A 14,347-nucleotide genomic window follows, 5' to 3' on the forward strand; every position below is an offset into this window, starting at 1 on the left:
TGATTTCTTTCATTAGTGTCTTATAATACTCTGTGTACAGTTCTCTTGTCTCCTTAGGTAAGTATATTCCTAGATATTTAATTATTTTTGTTGCAGTGGTGAATGGGATTTATTCCTTAATTTCTTTCTGCTTTTTTCATTGTTAGTATATAGAAATGCAAGTGATTTCTTTGTATTGATTTTGTATCCTGTGACTTTGCTAAATTTACTGATTAGCTCTAGTAATTTTGTGATACTATCTTTAGGGTTTTCTGTGTACAATATCTTGTCATCTGCAAACAGTGAGAGCTTTACTACTTCTTTTCTGATTTGGATTCCTTTTATTTCTTTTTCTTCTCTGATTGCTGTAGCTAGGACTTCCAAAACTATGTTGAATAATAGTGGTGAAAGTGGACACCCTTGTCTTGTTCCTGATCTTAGGGGGAATGCTTTCAGTTTTTCACCATTGAGAATAATGTTTGCGGTAGGCTTATCATCTATGGTCTTTGCTGTGTTGAGGTAGGTTCCTTCTTTGCCCCATTTTTTGAAGAGTTTTAGTCATGAATGGGTGCAGAATTTTGTCAAAGGCTTTGTTGCATCTATTGAGATGGTCATGTGGTTTTTATCTTTCAATTTGTTAATATGGTGTATCACATTAATTGATTTGTGTATATTGAAGAATCCGTGCATCCCTGAAATAAACCCAACTTGGTCATGGTGTATGAGCTTTTTGATGTGTTGCTGGATTCTGTTTGTTAAAATTTTGTTAACAATTTTCTCATCTATGTTCATCAGTGATATTGGCCTATAGTTTTCTTTTTTTGTGTTGTCTCTGTCTAGTTTTGGTATTAGGGTGATGGTGGCATTGTGGAATGAGTTTGGAAGTGTTCTTTCCTCTGCAGTTTTTGGAAAGAGTTTTAGGATGATAGGCATTAGCTCTTCTCTAAATATTTGATAGAATTCACCTGTGAAGCCATCTGGTCCTGGGCTTTTGTTTTTTAGGAGATTTTTGATCACAGCTTCTATTTCAGTGCTTGTAATTGGGTTGTTCGTAATTTCTATTTCTTCTTGTTTCAGTCTTGGAAGATTGAACTTTTCTAAGAATCTGTCCATTTCTTCTAGGTTATCCATTTTATTGCCATATAGTTGTTCATAATAGTCTTTTATAATCCTTTGTATTTCTGCATTGTCTGTTGTAACCTCTCCTTTTTCATTTCTTATTTTGTTAATTTGATTCTTCTCTCTTTTTTTCTTGATGAATCTGGCTAAAGGTTTGTCAGGTTTGTTTTCTTCTCAAAGAACCAGCTTTTAGTTTTATTAATCTTTACTATTGTTTCTTTCATTTCTTTTTCATTTATTTCTGCTCAGATCTTTATGATTTATTTCTTTCTATTAATTTTGGGGTTTTGGTTGTTTGTTTTGTTTTTCTTTTCCCAGTTGTTTTAGGTGTAAAGTTAGGTTGTCTATTTGATTTGTTAGTTTGTTTGTTTCTTGAGGTAGAATTGTATTGCTATAAACTTCCCTCTTAGGACTGCTTTTGCCTCATCCCATAGGTTTTGAGTTGTCATGTTTTCATTGTCATTTGTTTCTAGAAATTTTTCATTTCCCTTTTGATTTCTTCAGTAACCTGTTGGTTATTTAGAAAGGTATTGTTTAATCTCTTTGTGTTTGTGTTTCTTACAGCTTTTTTCTTGTAATTGATATCTAGTCTCATTGCATTGGGGTCAGAGAAGATGCTTAATACAATTTCAATTTTATTAAATTTACTGAGATTTGATTTGTGATCCAAGATGTGGTCTATCCTGGAGAATGTTCCATGTGCACTTGAGAAGAAGGTGTATTCTTCTGCATTTGGATGGAACATCCTGAAGTTATGAGATCCATCTCATCTAATGTATCATTTAAGACTTGTGTTTCCTTGTTTTCTGTGTTGATGATCTGTCCATTGGTGTGAGTGGGGTATTAAAGTCTCCTAATATTGTGTTACTGTCAATTTCTCCTTTTATGTCTATTATTAATTGTTTTAAATATTGAGGTGCTCTAATGTTGGGTGTACAGATATTTAAAATTGTTATGTCTTCCTCTTGGATTGATCCCTTGATCATTATGTAGTGTCCTTATCTCTTGTAATCTTTATTTTAGGGTCTATTTTGTCTGATATGAGGACAAAAGCTGTTTATTTTGACAGCTTCCTTTGGCTTCCCATTTACATGGAGTATATTTTTCCATCCTCTCACTTTCATTCTATATGTGTCTTTAGGTCTGAAGTAGGTCTCTTGTAGATAGCATATATATGGGTCTTGTTTTTGTATCCATTCAGCCAGTCTGTGTCTTTTGGTTGGAGCATTTAATCCATTCACATTTAAAGTAATTATTGATATATATGTTCCTGTTGCCATTTTCTTAATTTTGGGGGGTTGATTTTGTAGATCTTTTTCTTCTCTTGTATTTCTTGACTATATAAGTCCCTTTAACATTTGTTGTAAAGCTGGTTTGGTAGTACTGAATTCTCTTAACTTTTGCTTGCCTGAAAAGCTTTTTACTTCTCCATCAATTTTGAATGAGATCCTTGCTGGGTATAGTAATCTTGGTTGTAGGTTTTTCACTTTCAGTACTTTAAATATATGCTGCCATTCCCTTCTGGCCTGCAGAGTTTCTGCTGAAAGATCAGCTGTTAAACATATGGGATTTCCCTTCTATGTTACTTGTTGCTTTTCCCTTGCTACTTTTAATATTCTTTCTTTGTGTTTAGCCTTTGTTAGTTTGATTAGTATGTGTCTTAGTGTGTTTCTCCTTGGGTTTATCCTGTATGGGGCTCATTGTGCCTATTGGACCTGATTGACTATTTCCATTTCCATGTTGGGGAAATTTTCAACTATAACCTCTTCAAAAATTTTCTCATACCCTTTCTTTTTCTCTTCTTCTGGGACCCCTAGAATTCTAATGTTGGTGCGTTTGATATTGTCCTTAGGTCTCTGAGACTATCCTCAATTCTTCTCATTCTATTACTTTATTCTGCTCTTCAGAAGTTATTTCCACCATTTTATCTTCCAGCTCACTGATTCATTCTTCTGCTTCAGATATTCTGCTATTGATTCCTTTTAGAGGATTTTTAATTTCAGTAATTGTATTGTTTGTATGTTTATTCTTTAATTCTTCTAGATCTTTGTTAATTGATTCTTGCACTTTCTCTATTGTGTTTTCAAGGTGTTTGATCATCTTTACTATCATTATTCTGAATTCTTTTTCAGTTAGTTTGCATATTTTCTCTTCATTTGTTTGAATTTCTGTGTTTCTAGTTTGTTCTTTCATTTGGGTAGCATTTCTCTGCCTTTTCATTATTTTTTTTTTTAACTTAATTGAGGTCTCCTTTTCCCAGGCTTCAAGGTTGAATTCTTTCTTCCTTTTGGTTTTTGCCCTACTGTGTTTGGTCCAGTGGTTTGTGTAAGCTTTGTATAGGCTGAGATTTTTGCTGAGTTTTTTGTTTGTTTGCTTTTCCTCTGATGGGCAAGGCTGAGTGATGTGCTAATCCTATCTGCTGATGATTGGGTTTTTTTATTTTCATTTTGTTTGTTGTTTAAATGAGGTGTCCTGCACAGGGTGCTACTGGTGGTTGGGTAGTTGGGTCTTGTATTCAGATTGTTTCCATTGTGTGAATTCTCACTATTTGATACTCCCCAGGTTTAGTTCTCTGGCAGTCTAGGGTCTTGGAGTCAGTACTCTCACTCCAAAGGCTCAGAGCTTGATCTCTGGTCAGGAACGAAGATTGCACAAGTGGTTTGTTATGGTGTTAAGTGAGATGGAAACAAATACCCAAAAACAAGAAGTCAAAGATGACCCCCAGACAAATGGCAGTTACAAAATCAGGCAAATAGTAATTAAAATAATGGAATACACACGTATACATATATACCCATAAGCAAAGTCAAAACAGTCCAGCAGAAATGCAGTAGATTGACCCAGTGAAAAAAGGAAATAAAAAATTATGTTTACCAGTAAAGAACAAAACTAACTAAAGCACAAACTGGAAAACAAAACTAAAGCAAGGTGCCAAGTAGGGAGTAAAACAATGAAAACAAAACTAACAAATATGTTGAGAGGAAAGAAAAGAAAGAATAGATAAGCAAAGTTAAATAAAGGTAGATAAAGAAGATTTATGTACATTAAAGATTAACTGCAAGGGGTAAAGAACAGTAGGAAAGGCAAACAAAGGAAAAAATGTAGAAGAAATATAATAGCGTTAAATTAAAAGTTAAAATTATAAAAAAGAGAAAAGAAGAAAGAGAGAAAAAAAGAGCAAAACTCCCCAGAACTATAAAAGCCCAACCTAGAGACAGAGGTTTATAACAACAAAGAAAGCGTAACTGAATATATATATATACACACCCATAAGCAAAATCAAAACAATCCAACAAAAATAAAGTACAGCAGATTTACCTGGCAAACAAAGGAAACCAAAAATTATATCTATCAGTTAAGAATAATACTAACGGGTGGTCCTAAGATGACTGAGGAATAGGATGAGGAGACCACTTTCTCCCCCACGAATTCATCCAAAGATCATCTGAGTGCTGAGCAACTTCCACAAAGCAACTTCTGATTGCTGGCGGAGGACACCAGGCACCCAGCAAGGCAGCCCATTCTCTTCAAAATGAGGTAGGACAAAATATAAAAGACAAAAAGACAAGAATTAGGGATGGAGACCTGTCCTTGGAAGGGAGTCGTGAAGGAGGAAAAGTTTCCAAACAGTAGGAAACCCTATCACTAGCGGGTCTGTGGGGAGTTTTGGAGTCTCAGAGGGCAACATAACTGAGAGAACAAAAAGAAAACAAACCCACAGAATACGTGCCTAATCGCAACTCCCAGCGGAAAAGTAGCCCAGACACTCGCGTCCACCCCCAGCAAGCAGGGGCTGGACAGGGAGGCCTGAGTTGCATGCTTAGGGTAAGGACTGGGCCAGAATGCCCTGAGGACAATCTGAGGGAGCTAACGTGGGACAGAAACCCAAACTGTGGGATAGCCAGAAAGAGGGAAAAAAAAAAAACCAAACAAACCAAACTTTCCCACGAAAAGCTCTAACTAAGGCCCAGCCTGGCCCACTCACAGGCAAAGGATTGAGTGAATACCAAAGGAGAGCTAGCCTGCTGCGGACAAGTCCCTCCCCCTGCCAGAGGCAAAGAGGCAGGTGTGCGACAGCCAGAGTCAGAAGGCAACGGGCAATCTCAGCCCCAGAGACAGGCTTCCTCCACCAAACTGTGAGCAGGCTCCCAGGTGCTAGCCAAGTCCTCCTGGGATCCTGGATGGTTGACATCTGCCAGGAGGGTCTCAGCCAGAGATCCAGCTCCCAAGAGGATGACACACATGGCATACCTGAGATGGCGCTCTTGCAGTCCACCCGGGAAACTGAGCGGCTGGGATCAGGGAGGTGATTAAGATGCACAGCCCACCTGGGACAGTGTGCTCGCCAAGCACTGAGGTGCTTGGACCTGGGAAGGGCACAAAATGCATGCCCAACTGAGTCTGTGCCTTTGTGGAGTACCCGAGAACCTGAATCTGAGCAGCTTAGACCTGGGAAGTGCACAAAACACAGGGCCCGCTTTGGACAGTACCCCTACAGAGCAACCTGGAATCTGAGCAGTGTAGACCAGGAAAGCACACATTGCTGTGAGCTGGGGCAAACCCAGTGTGGTCCATACACTGTGAGCACTCCCCATACATGCCTGTGATATTTGTTTGCAGCGTTCCTCCCTCTCCACAACACAACTGGACAAGTAAGTTACCACCTTTGCCCCCTTGTGGCAGGGCAGAAGTTAGACGCTGAAGAGACTAGCAAACAGAGGAAGCCAAAATAAACCAAAAAGAGGGAACCACTCTGGAAGTGACAGGTGCAACAGATTAAAACCCTGTAGTTAGCATTGAGTAAGCATTGGAAGGGGCCTATAGACCTTGAGAAGAAGTATAAGCTGGAACAAGGAACTATCTGAAGCTGAACTGACCCCACACTATCCTCAACAGCTCCAGAGAAATTCCTCAATATATTTTTACCATTATCATTTTTTAATTAAAAAAATTTTATATTCTTTATTACTTCTTTAACTTTCATTTTTATAACCTACTATTTACCTTGGAAAAAAAAGACCCTGTTTTTAAAGGAAATTTTGTATATTTTAAAATAATTTTTGTGATTTATTTTGTTTTGTATTTTTAATATTATATTTTTGAGAGTCCAACCTCTACTCTAGATTTTTAATCTTTGCTTTTTGGTATTTGTTATCAATTTTGTACCTTTAAGAATCTAGTCTTCAGTTCCCATTTTACTTAGGGGTGTGATGACTGGCTTGATTGCCCTCTCCCCTTTTGACTCTCCCTTTTCTCCCCCAGGTCACTTCTATCTCCTCCCTCCCCCTTCTCTTCTCTCCTTAACTCTGTGAATCTCTGTGGGTGTTCCGGGCTGTGGAGGACACTTAGGGAGCTGATAACTGGCTAGCTTGCTCTCTCCCCTTTTGACTCCCCCTCTTCTCCTCCTGGCCACCTCTATCTCCCTCCTCCCTCTTCTCTTCTCCATGTAACTCCGTGAACCTCTCTGGGTGTCCCTCACTGTGGAGAATCTTTTCACCATTGACCTAGATGTTTTATCATCTCTGCTATATAGATGGAGAAGTCTTGAGGCTACTGTAAGAATAAGACTGAAAACCAGAGGCAGGAGGCTTAAATCCAAAACTTGAGAACACCAGAAAACTTCTGACTCCAGGGAACATTAATCGAAAAGAGCTCGTCCAAAAGCCTCCATACCTACACTGAACCCAAGCTCCACCCAAGAGCCAACAAATTCCAGAGCAAGACATACCATGCTAATTCTCCAGCAATGCTGGAACACAACCCTGAACATTAAAATACAGGCTGCCCAGAATCACGCCAAACCCATAGACACCCCAAAACTCAATACTGGGCACTTCATTGCACTCCAGAGAGAAGAGATACAGCTCCACCCACCAGAACACAGACACAAGCTTCCCTAACCAGGAAACCTTGACAAGCCACTTGTCCAACTCCACCCACAAGGAACAACCTCCACAATAAAGAGGAACCACAAATTTCCAGCCTACAGAAAGGTCACCCCCAAATACAGCAATCTAAACGCAATGAAAAGACAGAGAAATATTCAACAGGTAAAGGAATGTGATAAATGCCCACCAAACCAAACAAGAGGAGGAGATAGGGAGTCTACCTGGAAAAGAATTCAGAATAATGATAGTAAGGATGATCCAATATCATGAAAACAAAATGGAGTTACAGATAAGTAGACTAGAGACAAGGGTTGAGAAGATGCAAGAAATGTTTATCAAGGACCTAGAAGAAATAAAAAAGAGTCAGTCAATAATGAATAATGTGATAACTGAGATCAAAAGCACTCTGATGGGAACTAGCAGTAGAATAACTGAGGCAGAAGACAGGATAAGTGAGGTGGAAGATGGAACATTGGAAAGAAATGAAGCAGAGAGGGAAAAAGAAAAAAGAATTAAATGAGGACAACCTCAGGGACTTCTGGGGCAATGTTAAACACCCCAACATTCTAATCATAGGAGTCCCAGAAGAAGAAGACAGAAAGGGCATGAGAAAATACTTGAGGGTATAATATTTGAAAACTTCCCTAAAATGGGGAAGGAAATAGCCACCAAAGTCCAAGAAACCCAGAGAGTCCCAAACAGGATAAACCCTAGGTGAAACACCCCAAGACACATATTAATCAAATTAACGAAGGTCAAACACAGAGCAAATATTAAAAGCAGCAAGGGAAAAGCAACAAATAACATACAAGGGAATTCCCATAAGGATAATAGCTGATCTTTCAATAGAAACTCTGCAGGCCAGAAGAGAATGGCAGTATATACTTAAAAGTGATGAAAGAGAAAAACCTACAACCCAGATTACTACACCCAGCAAGGATCTCATTCAAATATGAAGGAAAGGTCAAAAGCTTTACAGACAAGCAAAAGTTGAGAGAATTCAGCACCACCAAACCAGCTCTTCAACAAACGCTAAAAGATCTTCTCTAAACAGGAAACGCATAAAAGGTTTATAAACTCGAGTTCAAAACAACAAAGTAAATGGCAGCAGAATCATACTTATCAATAGTTACCTTAAATGTAAGTGGGTTGAATGCCCCAACCAAAAGACTGGCCAAGTGGATACAAAAACAAGACCCCTATTATACTGTCTAGAAGAGACCCACTTCAAAACAAGGGACACATACAGACTGAAAGTGAAGGGCTGGGAAAGATATTTCATGCAAATGGAGACCAAAAGAACTAGGAATACTCTTATCAGATAAGACAGACTTTGAAATAAAGACAGTGAAAAGAGACAAGGACACTACATAATGATCAAATCCATCAAGAAGAAGATATAGCAATTATAAATATATGCACCCAACATAGCACCACAGTATGAAAGGCAAATGCTAACAAGTATGAAAGGGGAAATTAACAGTAACACAATAATATTGAGAGACTTTAATACCCACTCACACCTATGGATAGATTGACTAAATGGAAAATTAGCAAGGAAATACAAACTTTAATTGATACAATGGACAAGTTAGACCTAATTGATATCTATAGGACATTTCACCCCAAAACAATGAATTTCACTTTTTTCTCAAGTGCACACGGACATTCTCCAGAATAGATCCCATCCATGGCCATATATCTAGCCTTGGTAAATTCAAAAAAATTGAAATCATTTTAAGCATCTTTTCTGATCAAAATGCAGTAAGATTAGATGCCAACTACAGGAAGAAAAGTATTAAAAATACAAACATATGGAGGCTAAACAGCACACTTCTGAATAACCAGCAAATCACAGAAGAAATAAAAAAAAAATGCATAGAAACGAAAACACTACAACCCCAAACCTATGGGATCCAGTAAAAAGCAGTGCTGGGGGAAGGTTCATTGCAATACAAGCTTACCTCAAGAAATAAGAGAAAAATCAAATAAATAACCTCACTTTAAACCTAAAGCAACCAGAGAAAGAATAAATGAAGAACCTCAGGGTTAGTAGAAGGAAAGAAATCATAAAAATTAGGGCAGAAATAAAAACAAAGGAGACTATAGCAAAAATCAACAAAACTAAAACCCGGTTGTTTGAGAATATAGACAAACCTTTAGGCAGACTCATCAAGAAAATAAGGGAGAAGACTCAAATCAGCAAAATTAGAAATGAAAATGGAGAAATCACAACAGACAACACAGAAATACAAAGGATCATAAGAGACTACTATCAGCAACTGTATGACAATAAAATGGACAACTAGGAAGAAATGGACAAATTCTTAGAAAAGTATAACCTTTCAAAACTGAAGAAGAAATAGAAAATGTGAACAGACCCATCACAAGCACAGAAATCAAAACTGTTATCAAAAATCTTCCAACAAACAAAAGCCCAGGACCAGATGGCTTCACAGGTGAATTCTACCAAAAATTTAGAGAAGAGCTAACACCTATCCTACTCAAACTCTTCCAGAAAATTGTAAAGGAAAGTAAACTGCCAAACTCATTCTGGAGCCACCATCAGCCTAATACCAGAACCAGACAAAGATGCCACAGAAAAAGAAAACTATAAGCCAGTATCACTGATGAACACAAATGTGAAAATCCTCAACAAAATGCTAGAAAACAGAATCTAACAACATATTAAAAACATCATACATTATGACCAAGTGAGCTTTATCCCAGGGATGCAGGGGTTCTTCAGTATTTGCAAGTCAATCGGTGTGTTCACCACATGAACAAATTGAAAGATGAAAACCATATGGTTATGTCAATAGTTGTAGAGAAAGCCTTTGACAAAATTCAACATCCATTTATGATAAAAACCCTCCAGAAAGCAGGCATAGAAGGGATGTATCTCAACATAATAAAAGCCATATATGATAAACCCCCAGCAAACATTATCCTTAGTGGTGAAAAATTGAAAGCCTTTTCCCTAAAGTCAGGAAAAAGACAAGGGTGCCCACTCTCACCACTGCTATTCAACATAGTTTTGGACGTTTTAGCCACAGCAGTCAGAGAAGAAAAAGAAGTAAATGGTATGCAGATTGAAAGAAGTAAAACTCTCCCTGTTTGCAGATGACATGATCCTCTACATAGAAAACCCTAAAGACTCCACCAGAAAATTACTAGAGCTAATCAATGAATATAGTAAAGTTGCAGGATACAGAATTAACACACAGAAGTCCCTTGCATTCCTATACACTAATAATGAGAAAACAGAGAAATTAAGGAAACAATTCCATTCACGATTGCAACAAAAATAATAAAACAGGAATAAATCTACCAAAGAAACAAAAGACCTATATATAGAAAACTATAAAACACTAATGAAAGAAATCAAAGATGACACAAATAGATGGAGAAATATACCATGTTCATGGAGTGGTAGAGTCATTATAGTGAAAATGAGTATACTACCCAAAGCAATCTATAGATTCAGTGAAATCCCTATCAAGCTACCAATGGTATTTTTTCAGAGAACTAGAAGAAATAATTTCACAATTTGTCTAGAAATACAATAAAACCTGGAATAACCAAAGCAGTCTTGAAAAAGAAGAATAGAACTGGAGGAATCAACCTGCCTGACTTCAGGCTATACATCAAAACTACAGTACAGTATGGTACTGGCACAAAGACAGAAATAAAGATCAATGGAACAAAATAGAAAGCCCAGAGATAAATCCACGCACCTATGGACACCTTATCTTCGACAAAGGAGGCAAGAATATACAATGGAGAAAAGACAATCTTTTTAACAAGTGGTGCTGGGAAAACTGGTTGACCACTTGTAAAAGAATGAAACTAGAACACTTTCTAACACCATACACAAAAATAAACTCAAAATGGATTAAAGATCTAAATGTAAGACCAGAAACTATAAAACTCCTAGAGGAAAATATAGGCAAAGCACTCTCCGACATAAATCACAGCAAGATCCTCTTTGACCTACCTCCCAGAGTAATGGAAATAAAAGGAAAAATAAATGGAACCTAATTAAACTTAAAAGCCTCTGCACAATGAAGGAAATTATAAGCAAGGTGAAAAGACAGCCTTCAGAATGGGAGAAAATAATAGCAAATGAAACAATTGACGAAGAATTAACCTCCAAAATATACAAGCAGCTCCTGCAGCTCAATGCCAGAAAAATAAACGACACAATAAAAAAACGGGCCAAAGAACTAAGCAGACATTTCTCCAGAGAAGACATACAGATGGCTAACAAACACATGAAAAGATGCTCAACATCACTGATTATCAGAGAAATGCAAATCAAAACCACAGTGAGGTACCATCTCGTGCCGGTCAGAATGGCTGCTATCAAAAAGTCTACAAACAATAAATGCTGGAGAGGGTGCAGAAAAAAGGGAACCCTCTTAAACTGTTGATGGGAATGCAAACTAGTACGGCCACTATGGTGTACAGTGTGGAGATTCCTTATAAAACTGGAAATAGAATTGCCATACAATCCGACAATCCCACTGCTGGGCATGCACACTGAGGAAACCAGAATTGAAAGAGACATGTACCCCAGTGTTCACTGCACACTGTTTACAATAGCTAATGTGTGGAAGCAAACTAGATGTCCATTGGCAGATGAATGGATAAGAAAACTGTGGTACATATACACAGTGGAATATTACTCAGCTATTAAAAAGAATGCATTTGAATCAATTCTAATGAGGTGGATGAAACTGGAGCCTATTATACGGAGTGAGGTAAGTCAGAAAGAAGACCACCAATACAGTATATTAACGCATGTATATGGAATTTAGAAAGATGGTAACGATGACCCTATATGCAAGACAGCAAAAGAGACACAGATATAAGGAACAGACTTTTGGACTCTGTGGGAGAAGGCAAGGGTGGGGTGATTTGAGAGAATAGCATTGAAACTTGTATATTACCATATGTGAAATAGATTGCCAGGCCAGGTTTGATGCATGAGACAGGGCGCTCAGGATGGGGGCACATGTATATCCATGACTGATTCATATCAATGTATGGCAAAAACCACTACAATATTGTAAAGTAATTAACCTCCAATTAAAATAAATAAATAAATAGAACAAAACTAAAACACAAACTGGAAAACAAAACTAAAGCAAGATACTAATTGGAGAATAGAACAATGAAAATAAAACTAACAGATATGTTGTGAGGAAAGGAAGGAAGGAAAGAATAGATATGCAGAGTTAAATAGAGGTAGATGAAGATTTATTTACATTAAAAATTAACTGCAAGGGGAAAGAACAGTAGGAAAAGCAAACAAAGGAATAAATGTAGAAAAAATAATAGGTTTAAAAAATTAAAATTAAAAAACAGAGAAAAGAAAAAAAAAAACTCCACAGAACTGCAGAAGCCCAATGTAGAGGAAAAGGTTTATTAAAACTATAAAAAATGTGAGGGGGAAAAAAAGGAGCAAAAGCTTAATAGATTTCATAGTGCCAATGAAATCAACAGCTACAACAGAAGGGAAAAAATCAAAGAAAAAAAAAGTCCAGAAGAATCTACAGAACAAGTCAAAATATATTAATAGTAAATGTCTTTCTTGCGTCACTGCTGTCAGAGTCCTTTGCCTCGCTGGGAGTCATAGTCCACCTCACCTCCCTAGGATGCCCTCCAACACTATGCTATCTCTGAACCTGCTGTCGAGGCAGCTCAGATTCTAATCTGGTCCTACGCCTGTGTATTCTTGCCTCCAGTGTCCACAGCTATCAGAACTAGTGCGTTTTCTTTTGTGGGAGCTCTCCATGTCCTTTTATATATTTCATAGACAGAGAGTCTGCCTAGTTGATCGTGTGGATTTAATCTGCAGCTTATACAGCTGGTGGGAAGGTTTTGGGTCTTCTTCCTTAGACACACTGCCCCTGGGTTTCAATTATGGTTTTATTTCCACCTCTGCATATGGGTTGTCCACTGGGGTTTGCTCCTGAGGCTGCCCTGGAGGACTTGGGTTTGCTCCTGTGAGGGCCAGGTGTGGAGGTGGTGAGCTGCTTGGGTCACAGGGGTTCTGGCAGCAGCAGGTACCCAGGGGAGTTGTCAGCTAGGGCAGCAGGAAATATAATGCTCTTGAAGGGTATGGCAACCAGTATTGGCCAATACGCTCCAGTATTCTTGCCTGGAGAACCACGCTGACAGAGAAGCCTGGCAGGCCACAGTCGACAGGGTCGCAAAGTGTTGGACATGACCAAAGCGAACCTGTGCACATAGATGCAAGACCTTTTTTGCCTATGGCAGCTCTGTCCCAGTGAGAGTTGAACATGAAGGTGGCGCAGCTGCTTGGCTTGTGGGGACCCTGGCGGCGCCAAGTGTGCAGGGACATAGACTGCATCCACCGCAGTAGTTATGGCCTTATCAGAGTCTTTTTTCAAGTCTTTTGTAGCTGGCGATCAGAAGGCCTCTTTGGCCAGTCTTTTTCCATTGCTCCACCCATTCAGGCGCTTAGAGGGCTCCCTTGCCTGGAGTCCTTCTCTGTTGTTTGTTGTTTCAGGCACGTAGAGGGACCCCCCTGGCTGAGGTTCTGCTCTGTAGAGCGGCGCATCAGGAACTTAAAGGGGCACCCTGGTTGGGGTCCTACTCTGTAGTTCAGTGCCTCAGGTGTTTGATGGGCCAGCCTTTCTCTCCTTCAGCTGCTGATGCTGGTGTGTGGGGAGGGAGAGCCTATGGTAATGGCTCTACCCGCTACGCGTGACTCAGCAGTATCACCTTGCTCCATGGCTGGCTGGCTTTCCTCCACCAGCATTTCCCATAGTAGACTCCTCCCTCACATCCCCTCTATCCGTCTCTGCACAGTCAGCAGCAGCCCTTGCCCTGGGATTGCTCCACAATCTCTAAACTACAGCTCTCAGCCGCTGTCCCGTCCGGGAGACCCACGTTCCTTCCCAGCATATGTATGGCTGCAGCAAGGACTGTCTGATTCTCATTCCATTTAGGCTGCCACCGATCAGCTGTTTCACTCCCAGCCTTAAATGCTTCTCTGACTCAGACAATTGCCCTGATGTGGGAATCGGACCCCAGCTTCAGTTCCCCCACCCACCAAAGGCAGGTCCAGTCCTACTAACACTCCTGTTTTTCCCCTAGTTCCTTTGTCCTACTGAATTTTGTGTGGTTCTATATATTCTTTTCCACTGGTCAGGTATTCCTGTCCACTCTCAGCTGGTGTTCTGCATGCACTTCTGTGTCTGAAGGTGTATTCCTGATGTATCCGTGGAGAGAGATGTACTCCATGTCCACCTACTCCTCCTCCATCTGTTCCCCTTAAAAATTTTTAAATGTGTGCTGGAATCCCATATTTTAGAGAGTTCTTCTCAGCA

General features: G+C 39.1%; 1 protein-coding gene across 1 annotated transcript in view; it reads left to right on the top strand.

The window, feature by feature from the left end:
* Positions 1-14,347, top strand: part of CAAP1 (caspase activity and apoptosis inhibitor 1) — an 84,637-nt gene that overhangs the window by 51,703 nt on the left and 18,587 nt on the right. The gene's annotated exons all lie outside the window — the stretch shown is intronic.

This window comes from Moschus berezovskii, chromosome 7 (assembly GCF_049115385.1).
Source record: "Moschus berezovskii isolate FMDL1 chromosome 7, NW_MosBer_1.0, whole genome shotgun sequence".
Taxonomy (NCBI): Eukaryota; Metazoa; Chordata; class Mammalia; order Artiodactyla; family Moschidae; genus Moschus; species Moschus berezovskii.